The sequence below is a fragment of the Rattus norvegicus genome, chromosome 10 (assembly GCF_036323735.1).
Source record: "Rattus norvegicus strain BN/NHsdMcwi chromosome 10, GRCr8, whole genome shotgun sequence".
In the NCBI taxonomy this organism is placed as follows: domain Eukaryota; kingdom Metazoa; phylum Chordata; class Mammalia; order Rodentia; family Muridae; genus Rattus; species Rattus norvegicus.
Window position 1 is genome coordinate 39,426,009 of NC_086028.1, and position 11,406 is coordinate 39,437,414.

Genomic DNA, 11,406 nt, shown 5'->3' on the forward strand with positions numbered 1-11,406 from the left:
GTAGGATTAGAGGCATGTACCACCACTACCTGACCTGAGACAGGGTCTTGAACTGAACCTGGAGTGGTGTGCATGCATGTGCACGTGTGTATGCACGTGTGTACCTGTGTAGTATTGGTGGGGTAAGTATGCTTTTAGAGGCCAGAGGAGATGTCACAAGTCTTGTTCTCCACTCTTTATCTTATCCCCCTGAGACAGGGCCTCTCATTGAACTTGGAGTTAGACTGGCAGCCAGCAAGCCCCAGAGGTCCTGCTACTCTGACACCCACAGCTCTGGGGCTACAGGCATGCATAGCCACACCAGTTCTTTATATAAGTGCTGGGATTCAAACTCAGGTCTTTATGTTTGCACAGCAAGTGCTCTTACCCATGAAGCCATGTCCTCAGTCCTTGTTCTGGGCCTGACTTGGGTTCTTCTTACGATGCTGTCCAGTTAGAGTCATTCATCAAATGATATATTTGTATGCTTTTGGGAATGGGGAGAACAGGGTCTCATGTAGACAACAGTTGCTTTGAAGTCACTATGTGGGCTAATACTATTCTAGAATGCCTGGGCCTCCTGCCTCTTCCTGCTAAATTTTGTGCTACCATGCCCGGCTTTAGGCTTATCTAAAACATACTTTGACAACATTAAAGGTTCATCAGGAAATAGCACTGAGCTCTGAGTAAAAAGTAGTTGCAGTCACACTAATTTCAGACGAAAAGAGTTATGCAGCGAGCATCCGACAGGGTGATGTGGGGCACTTCCCGCTGAGGACAGTGGCTGAGGAAGGGACGGACACACGGGAGAATGGCTGGTGGCCTTGCACGAGGCCTCACTACAGTCTTCATTATGTACGCGGTGACAACCAGCCCCCACAGCCCTGTTCACACCCAGAGGAGTTAAAGTGAAAGAGGAACCATCGTAGCGTCTATACAAAATATTATCTGGGTGGGGGAGGGAATAACTACCTAATTAATACAGGGAAGGGAAGGCCAGCAGCATGGCTCAGCAGTGCTTGTTGCCTTGTTGCCATGCCTGACAACCTGAGTTTGAATCCTGGACCCAAATGGCGTAAGAGAGATCCAACTACTACAAGCTATCTTCTGACTTCTACACATGCATGAACCCTGACATACACACAGACAGACAGACAGACAGACAGACAGACAGGCAGACAGACACACACACACACACACACACACAGAGAGAGAGAGAGAGAGAGAGAGAGAGAGAGAGAGAGAGAGAGAGAGTAATTAGAAAGAAAGAAGATGATTTAGATGATTTTGTTTGTCCTGGTAAAAGCTGAAGTCACACTAATTGTACCTTAGATTTCTCCATGGCCCTGATTAGATATTAAATAAAGTAATCTTCTGGGATTCACAGTCCTCGGGGAGAGAGTGTGAATGAACCATTTCATGTTGACTTAAATTGTTTTTTGTTCAGGTAGGGGGAGGATATAAAAGCAATAGAATTATAGTTCTGACTGTAGAACAGTTCAGAAAATATACTCTCTGTAAGGCATATTTCTTCTCTTCTATGAATGAGTGTAACCATGGAGCAATCCATGGAGCCATGAGGAATTCAGAATTCTGTGGAGTTGGCTCTCCTTTCCCCTTCAGGTCCCTTTGCTGACTGAGATGTCTCACTGGCTTTCTCTCCCTCCCTCCCTCCCTCCCTTCCCTTGTCTCTGGCTATGCAACCCAGGCAGATTCAAATGGACATCCTCCTCCCTCTACCTTCTAAGTGTTGGAGTCATAGGCAAAGGCCATCACTTCTAGCTCTGTTAATTTCTCCTTGGGTATTTCGGTTTGGTTTGGTTTTTCAAGATAGGGTTTTTTTGGGGTTGGGGATTTAGCTCAGTGGTAGAGCGCTTGCCTAGCAAGCGGAAGGCCCTGGGTTCGGTCCCCAGCTCTGAAAAAAAGAAAAAAGAAGAAAAAGAAAAAAAAGATAGGGTTTTTCTGTGTAGCCCTGGCTATCTTGGAACTTTCTCTGCAGACCAGGCTGGCCTCAAACTCAGAGATCCACCTGCCTCGCCACCACCACCCATCTCCTTGTTTTTTGGTCCTTTCCTTCCTTTCTGCCTTCCTTCCTTCCTTCCTTTCTTTCTTTCTTTCTTTCTTTCTTTTTTTGAGAAAGGATCTCATGTAGCCCAGGCTAGCCTTAAACTATCAAGTTTATGGCTAAAGACAGCCTTGGTAAAGATGAACTGCCTTCATCTCTCAGTGTTAAAGTTACAGTCAGCACCAATGTACCCCATTTGCATGGTACTTCGAATGAACCCAGTTTTTGATGTGTTAGACAAGAACTCTATCAGTTGAGCCACGTCCCTGGCCCCATGAGTTCTTCTTGAACAAACTATTTGAGGGTTTATTATCAACCAACTGGGAAATGAACAACGTAGCAATTATGACAAAAGGACAAAATGTCAACCCCAAATTCAATTGAGATGAGAAGAGCTGAAAAGAGAGATTATAAGTGGTTAAAGAAAAATGCAGGGGTTGGGGATTTAGCTCAGTGGTAGAGCGCTTGCCTAGGAAGCGCAAGGCCCTGGGTTCGGTCCCCAGCTCCGAAAAAAAGAACCAAAAAAAAAAAAAAAAAAAAAAAGACAGGAGGAATCAGGCATTCAAGGCCAGCCTGTATTGCCTGAGACCCTGTCTCAAACATTAAAAAAAAAAAAGTTGAAAAAAGAAAGATAATTCACTTGGCATTGGGATTTTGGCAGTAGTTAGCTAGGTGATTCTAATACATGGGAACCAGTGCATTATGGGAAGGATGATCCATTTAAACTCTCAGTGTATCCCCTAAGCAGCTCCTACCAGGACCCTTAGACAGGAAGAGCCTGTGATGTCCACATCCACCACCTGGTGTGAAAACAGGAAGTGCCTTTGCTTTCTTCATCCAACACCTTACTTCACGTGCAGCCTCTCGAGCAGCAGCTCTTCCAGTCTGTGAAGCTGGCCAGATGTCACAAAAATCACCAGTCAGAGTGGCACTGGATGAATCCTGCCAATACTTCCCGTCTCAGAACATCCCTGTCAATCACTGCTACTGGCGACAGAACACTGTCCAAAGCCAATCTGGGGAGAAAAGTTTGTTTAGCTTACAGGTAGTCTGCCATCAAGGGAGGTCAGGTAGAACAGGAGCCTGAAGCAGAAACCACGGAGGAGCACTGCTTACTGGCTTGCTGCTCAGCTTTTCCAACACAGCCCAGACCTCCCTACCTAGGGTTGGTGCTGCCTAAGCACTTAAGAACCACAAAGACTCCAGGGTGGTGGTGGCACACACCTTTAATCCCAGCACTCGGGGAGCAGAGGCAGGCAGATCTCCCGAACTTGAGGCCAGCCTGGTCTACAGAGTGAGTTCCAGGACAGCCAGGGCTACACAGATAAAGAACCACACAGAGCACAAAAAAATAAGGTAAGCAAGAAAGGGGGAAAGAAACAGGCAAGAAGATGTAGCTGAGGTGAAGAGCTCTTGTTTCAACACTGGGGCGGTCCTGGGTGGATACCCCAAAGATGCAAGATAAAGCAATACAAGACAAAAGGCACACAGAGGAACCTGTGACCGTGGCTGCAGAACACTTCAGAACACTTGCTGCTCTTGCAGAGGATCTGAGTTCAGTTCCCGGCACACACATCAGGTGGCTCACAACCACCTTTAACTCCAGCATCAGGGATCTGGTGCCCTTTTTGGCCTTCTCAGATACCTGCACACATGTGCACATACACACACACAGACACACATACACACACAGACACACTCTCATACACACACAGACACACTCACATACACACACAGACACACTCTCATACACACACAGAGACACACTCTCATACACACACAGACACACTCACATACACACACAGACACACTCTCATACACACACAGAGACACACTCTCATACACACACAGACACACTCACATACACACACAGACACACTCTCATACACACACAGAGACACACTCTCATACACACACAGACACACTCACATACACACACAGACACACTCTCATAAACACACAGACACACATATACACAGACACACATATACACAGACACACTCTCATACACACACAGAGACACACTCACATACACACAGACACACTCACATACACACACAGACACACTCATACACACACAGACACACTCTCATACACACACACAGACACACACAGACACACTCACATACACACACACACTCACATACACACATACACATACACACTCACATACACATACATGAAAATAAAATCTTTAAAATGTACACCTAAGCTAATAACTTCTTTGAGCTCTGGCATGGAGCGAATTTGAGGATGCTCAGGGCCCCCTCTTTGGGAGAAATAGTTGGGCACTGATTCCCAGACATTGTCCCCCTCCTTTCCTGGCTCTCATCGTAGCTTCTGAAATCCACTGCATTTTTCCATCCGTTCCCACCCCTTTAGCTTGTCCCTCTGTTCCCCTAATGCTGCCATACACAGCTATGTCCTTAAGCCTGCTCTGTAAACTTTAGGAACAGTGTTTGTTGTTCACTTCTGGTGGTTTTCCTGAGTCCTCTTGCTTATCGATTCGTAGTGAACCACCTCCTTCAAAGAGTTGTGAGTATTTTGTTTAGAGGGTGAGCAGACATCATTGCTATAACTGACGCCAAAAGGGCCTGGAACAAATCCCTCTACAGCCTCTTTTGCTCTTTCCTGGCACTTTCTAGCCATCCTACTGGCTTCTGGGTTAGCCAACCCCTTGGCCTTCTGCTCCACCTAGGACTCTGTATACTAGACCCAGTTCATTTCTGAGTCTTGAGGATGTTCTCTGTGAGCTCGATGTACGTATGCTTTTAGAAGTGGGAGGCACGGTGTTGTTCATGTGTCCACCAGTCAGTTTGCCAATCGTGTTGTGTAGAGCCAGGCCCAGCAGCATGTAATGCAGTCCCAGCCATTCTGGATTTATCATTTGTGCGCGTCTGTGTGTCTGTCTCTGTGTGCATGTCATGTGCATGTGTGGAGGCCAGAGGACAACCTCGTGGAGTCAGTTCAGTCCTTCCACCTTTCCCTGGTTCTCCGGGGATGGAATGGGATGGAATGGGTTGTCCTCAGGTTGCCCAGTGAACACGTTTACTCCCTGAACCACCTCACTGACCCCCCTCTAACTTACTCTCTGAAACGGAGTCTGTCACTGAACCTGAACCCCATGATTTGGCTAAGCTGAGTAACCAAGGAGGAACCACCTGCCTCTGCCCCACCCCTGGCATAACCTGTGTGTCACCACATCCGTCCAGCTTTTATTATTTGTTTAAGGATTTCGTGGGTGTGTGTCTGTATATCTGTGTGTGTGTGTGTATGTGTGTGAGTGTGTGTCTGTGTATCTGTCTGTGTATCTGTCTGTGTGTGTATGTGTGTGTGAGTGTGTGTCTGTGTATCTGTCTGTGTGTGTGTATCTGTGTATCTGTCTATGTATCTGTCTGTGTGTGTGTCTGTGTGTCTGTGTGTGTGTCTGTGTGTCTCTGTGTGTGTCTGTGTGTCTGTGTGAGTGTGTGTCTGTGTATCTGTGTGTGTATCTGTGTATCTGTCTATGTATCTGTCTGTGTGTGTGTCTGTGTGTCTGTGTGTGTGTCTGTGTATCTGTGTGTGTGTCTGTGTGTCTGTGTGAGTGTGTGTCTGTGTATCTGTGTGTGTGTCTGTGTATCTGTCTGTGTCTGTGTATCTGTCTGTGTCTGTGTGTGTGAGTGTGTGTCTGTGTATCTGTGTGTGTGAGTGTGTGTATCTGTGTGTGTGAGTGTGTGTCTGTATATCTGTCTCTCTGTGTGTGTGAGTGTGTGTGTCTGTGTATCTGTGTGTGTGTGTGTGTGTGTGTGTGTGTGCGCGCACAGATACCCATGGGAACCAGATCTCTTGGAGCTGGAGCTGCAGGCATTTGTGAGCAACTTGCTGTAGGTGTCGGGATCTGAACTCAAGGCCTCTGGTAGATCGGCGAGCTCTCTTCCACTCCACGGTTGAGCTTTCCCATGGTCCTAGGGGATCTGAATTCAGCTTCCCCTGCAGGTGAGAACAGAGGCGTCTCTTTGGCCCCTCTTTTCTGATGTTTTGAGTTTGCTCATCCTGCTCACACTGAGAGGTGGATTCACATCACCTGCCCCCGCTCAGGTCACAATTTGTCCGATGGCCCTTGTGCCTTTGTCACGTTTTGCTTTTGATTCAGGTATTTCTCGCCCCCGACCCCGACCCCCAAGGTTCGATCTTGCATTTTTCTGCATTTTATATGTCAAGGCCGAGGTAAGTCCACACAAAGTCTGAGTTGGCATAGTGTCCGTGGTAAACAGGGCCTGGATATCCTCATGGTTACGGCCCCCAGTAACTTCCCGCCCAGAGTCTGTGATTACTAAGCTGGATCAGCTTTCTTACACTTAAAATGTGCACAGTCTGATTTTTTTTTCATTCTTTTGCTTTCAACTTCAGCTCTTCCCTGGGAGAAATGAGAGTTCACTGACTTCTAAGTTCACAGCTCCTTCCTTCTAGCGCATCACCTCCTGGCATCCACTGTTGTCGGGATCTAACTGGAATTTTTAGGGTGAAAGCCTGGGTCCTGGCTCATCCATCTGTCCCTAGTACTCCTTGAGGCAAGCGCTAGTGAAAAGCAGAGAGAGTCCCTCAGTGTGGCCCATATCCGGAAGAGAAGTAAATGGGGGAGGGGGCGTCAGTGATCTCTGAGTTCAACTGTAGGGTACTGACATGAGACTTAGGTTTAAAGGTAAAAGTCCTGGTCAAGATGTAGCCTGCTTATCATCACTGGGCTGCAGTCTCTCCTGCAAGGTGGTCCCTGTGAGTCATCAGAACTCTTTCCGGGATGCAGAGTGCCCCTCTGGCTGGCACTGGGTTCAGCCTGGGACTCCTGAGTAATAGTAATTCCCTGGAGTCCACTGTTTCAGTAGCCTGATGTCCAAGGAGAGTTACACAATGACGGGCCCTTTAAAGTTATAAAGAACAGGTGTAATCCAGGAGCAGGAGCTGCACGCAGACAAAGAGCAACTGTCTCCACATCAAAGTCCACTTGTCCAGGACAGATTACAAAGCTCCAGGGCGACACCAGGACACAGCTCAACTTAAAAGGAACTTTACTGACAGCAGAACTTCTCCATTCTCATCAAGAATGGTTACTTCAGAAATTACCAAATTCTCGGAGGGGAATTGGCTAATTCTCAGGGCCCTGTGCTTAATTGAAATGTGGAGAGTGTGTGCTCTGGAGAGATGGCTTAATGGTTAAGAGCTCCTAGTCTAACAGAGGGCCAAAGTTTGATTCCTAGCAACCACATCAGGTGGCTCCCAACTGTCTGAAAGTACCACACCTGAGACACCTGTCCTCACAGGTGTACCCACACACAGAAACAGGAGTTAAAAAATAATAGAACATCAAGACAGGACTGAGGGTGTTGGTTCTATGGTAGAGCACTTGCCTAGCATAGCATGGACCGCTATGCTAAGCTGATGACCTGAGTTCAATTCCCAGAACACACATCATGCACATCATGCAAAAAGAGAACCAACTCCTGAAATTTGTCCTCTGATCTCCATATGTGGGCCTCTCTCTCTCTCCCTCCCTCCCTCCCTCCCTCCCTCCCCCTCCCTCCCTCCCTCCCTCCCTCCCTCCCTCCCCTCTCTCTCTCTCTCTCTCTCTCTCTCTCTCTCTCTCTCTCTCTCTCTCTCTCTCTCTCTCTCTCTCTCTCCTAACTACTGCTGACTGGTTTGCTCCTTGTGGTTTGCTCCTGTCTTCTAAAGGAACCCAGGATGCTCCACCCACAACAGGCTGGGCCCTCCCACATCAACCGTCAATCAAGAAAATGCCCTCCAGACTTGCCTACAGGCCACTCTTATGGAGACCTTTTCCAGATTAAGATTGCCTCTTCCCCCATGACCCTACCTTAAATTGATGTAAAAAAAAAAAATAATAAATAAAAGCCAGCACAGTGAGTTTGAGACCAGCCCGGACTCTTTCAAAAGGGGGAAAAAGAAGAAAAAATGGACAAACTTCTTGCAACATACGGGGCGTCTTCGTTTCTTGTTTTTGTTTTTTTCCTAGAGAGAATGCATAAGCGTGTGCGTGCTTAGCTGCTGGTTTCAGAAGACAGCATCCCTGACTTTAATAAGCGAGCGGGAGTGTCAAAGCAACAAAAGGACCGTCTTGTGCTCCTTCACTCTGTCATCACTGCCCACACAGAGGCGTTGCTAAGGCACGAGGGGGAAAGAATCCAGAACTCGATTCCCCTTTCTGAACATTTCCCCACAGCTGGGGCCCAGCCTTCAGATTTCACTATAGACACGATGCTTTCAATGTGACAATGTACACCATGGAGAGAATGTTAGTGTTGTGTGATGTGTGCACAAAAGACTAGACGGCACAGTTCCATTTAAGAGACTGAGCTGAGCTTTGGGAACTCCTGAGGTCCCAAGCTACTCACAAGCCTGAGGCTGGAGCATCTTTTGGACTCATGAGCTGGGGCGTATACTGAGATCCCCGCCTCATGAAATATTAGTGGCTGGTAATGTTTACATATCTAACGAAGCACCAGGCTTTCATTGCATTGCACGAATGTGGACTGATGCTACGACTCACTCATCTAACAAATGTTTAATCACGTGGTGCATCCTGTCGTCTCAGTACGGGAGGGGGTGGTAAGGAGGGAATATATGTATCTGAGATTAGTGTGAAGGAGGAAATAGACAGGTCTAGGGTTGATGAGATGGTTCAAGGGGTAAGGGTGCCTGCTGCCAACTCAAACAATCTGAGTTTGGTCCTCAGAACCTACATAGTAGAAGGAGAGAACCAGGTCCCACGAGTTGACCTCTGACCTCCACATGTGCACTGTGGTACTCACGCCTCGCACCCCTGCCTCATCCACACAGTAAATAAATGAATAGGGAGGGGCAGGTCTAAAGAGTGGAAAGTGGAAAGGGGTTGAAATTTGAATTATGTGTGTCTGTGTGTCCTGTCTGAATTTACATGTACCTCATGTGTGCAGGAGCTTGGGGAGACCAGAAGAGAGTGTCAGTACCCTGGAATTACAGGCAGTTGTGAGCTGCCGCAGTGGGTTCTGGGAACTGAACCCTGGTCTTCTGCAAACACAGCAAGTGCTCTTAACCATCATCACTCCAGGCCCAGGGTTGAACTTTTTCTATTTATTCTTACCATTATTAATATTTTGCCATTTGCCTGAGACAGGAATCTCACCCTGGCCAACACAAGCACCCCAAACATGGAATTACAGGCATGAGTCTTCATATCCCATTGAGGTTAAAAATGTACAGAGTCAGCCTTGCCAAGGACATGACGTTTAAGGTCATGCCTGCTTAGAGAAAGAGCAGGAATTCTGAGTTTGGGGTCTGCTCGGGAAGAGGAGGAAACTGAAGAAAAGAGAGAGGAAATTAATGGCAAAGAAAGTGTGGGGGCCAGACAGGCAAGTTGAGAGGCACAGGCGGAGGCTGGCTCTACAGCAGAAAAGGGCTGACCATGTCTGAGGTCAAAGATCACTTTAAAATACATAGAGCTCGGTCGACTCCTCTGTCTCCTGCGTGGGATACGTGTCGGCCCAGAGATCTCTATAATAGGTCTCTGTAATAAACCTTGCCTTTGCTTATTACAAAAAAAAAAAAATACATAGAGCTCAGTTGGTAGAAGCTTGGGTACCATGTCTGACACCTTAGGTTTGATCCCCAAACATCTCATAAGCTGAGTGTGTGGCACATGTCTATAATCCCAGAACCTGGGAGGTCAAGGCAAGAGGATCAGAAGTTCAAGGTCATCCTGCTGGGCTACTCAGAGTTTGAGGTTAGCCTGGGCTACATGAGACCCTCTCAGAAAAACAAACCATAACCCTGAGGGCTGAGACTCATTATGAGAGCAAAAAAAAAAAAAAAAAAAAAAAAAAAAAAAAAAAAAAAACTCTTTAAAATTGTGAACTGGGGGTGTAGCTCAATGCTAGAGTGTCAGAACATTCAAAAATGGAGTCACGCATGGGCAATTCTGAAAACAAACTCCATGAAAACAAGAGAGAGTTTGGAGAAACTCAGTTTCTCCAAAAACAGACTTGTTATTGGAATGTGTTTTCACACTCCTCCTGGGCAGAGCAGAGAGGAGCGGACTTCACTGTTGCTATTCATATGCCTCTATGGAGGAAAACACGTTTTTGCCACATGGGTCTTGTGATTGACACACTCCGGTGACTCTGCTTAGCCCTCAGAGTATAAATTGTCTGATGCTCTGAATAAAGCTGGCTATTGAATGACACTTTTGTCTGCCTCGTTTTTTAGGCTCCACTCTCCCAGGTACCTGCCACCGACAAGAACGGTAAACAGCAGAGTACTTACCTAACACACCCTGGACTCACACTCCAGTGACACAAAAAAAGAAAATACCGGGGGCTCAGCGGTTAAGAGCACCGACTGCTCTTCCAGAGGTCCTGAGTTCAAATCCCAGCAACCACATGGTGGCTCACAGCCATCTGCAATGAGATCTGATGCCCTCTTCTGGTGTGTCTGAAGGCAGCTACAGTGTACTCATATACAATAAAATAAAATCTTTAAAAAAATAAATTTAAAAAAAAGAAAATACCTCCCCAAGGACAGACTCAAACTTCATGGATTATTAATATGACAACTTAGAAAGGAGGCACTTTGCAGAATAACCCCGTGATTTTATAATGTCGCAAAACAGAAACAAAAACAAAACCCCAAAATATCTGAAGGCAATCCGGTAAATGCCACCCTCGTGCTTGTACCTCATATCCCAGTGACATCGGAAGGACCGGTGAGGCAGGCTGGTCCCTGGAAGCTCTCAGTCAGGTAGCCTGGCCTATGTGGCAAAGTCCTAAGCCAGTGAGAGATGGGCTCTCAAACAGAAGGTGAAAGGTACCTCAGGAGTGCCTCTTGAGGTTACTCTGTGACCTTCACACATCCCATGTACAGATGGACACACACACACACACACACACACACACACACACACACACACAAAATCTAGCATGCAATAGAAATGTCTTAGCAGTAAAAGCAGAAATGGGGCTGGCCTGACTGATTAGTGGGTAAAGGTGTTTGATGCCAAGGCCAGTGAACCGAGTTCAATCCCAAACCCACACGGTGGAAGAAGACGCTGTCCTCTGACTCCTACCGTGTACCCCCACACTGAAGGGCTCTCTTAGCAAGCCTGAGTACAGCAAACAGGGAGCTGGTAGGTCTTGTCCTCTCCCCTTCCTTCTCAATTGCTAAACCATTAGGTTGCACTCCTAAGGCTAGCCCCCAGGGTTCGTTCCTTTATTTGGCTACTGACTCATTCCTGTCACTCGTCACTAAGGTTCCATCCATGAAAACACCACGGCCCAGAATCAAAATTCATTCTATGGCTACTCTGGATATTCCTGTCTGTCTTAGTCAGGGTTTCT

General features: G+C 47.0%; 1 long non-coding RNA gene across 1 annotated transcript; it reads left to right on the top strand.

Annotated features, from left to right (window-relative positions):
* Nucleotides 1-2,436: 2,436 nt before the first annotated feature.
* Nucleotides 2,437-8,844, top strand: LOC120095101 (uncharacterized). The gene is made up of 2 exons (XR_005490209.2): nucleotides 2,437-6,019; nucleotides 7,751-8,844. It is a non-coding gene; the product is annotated as an uncharacterized LOC120095101 (long non-coding RNA).
* Nucleotides 8,845-11,406: the final 2,562 nt, after the last annotated feature.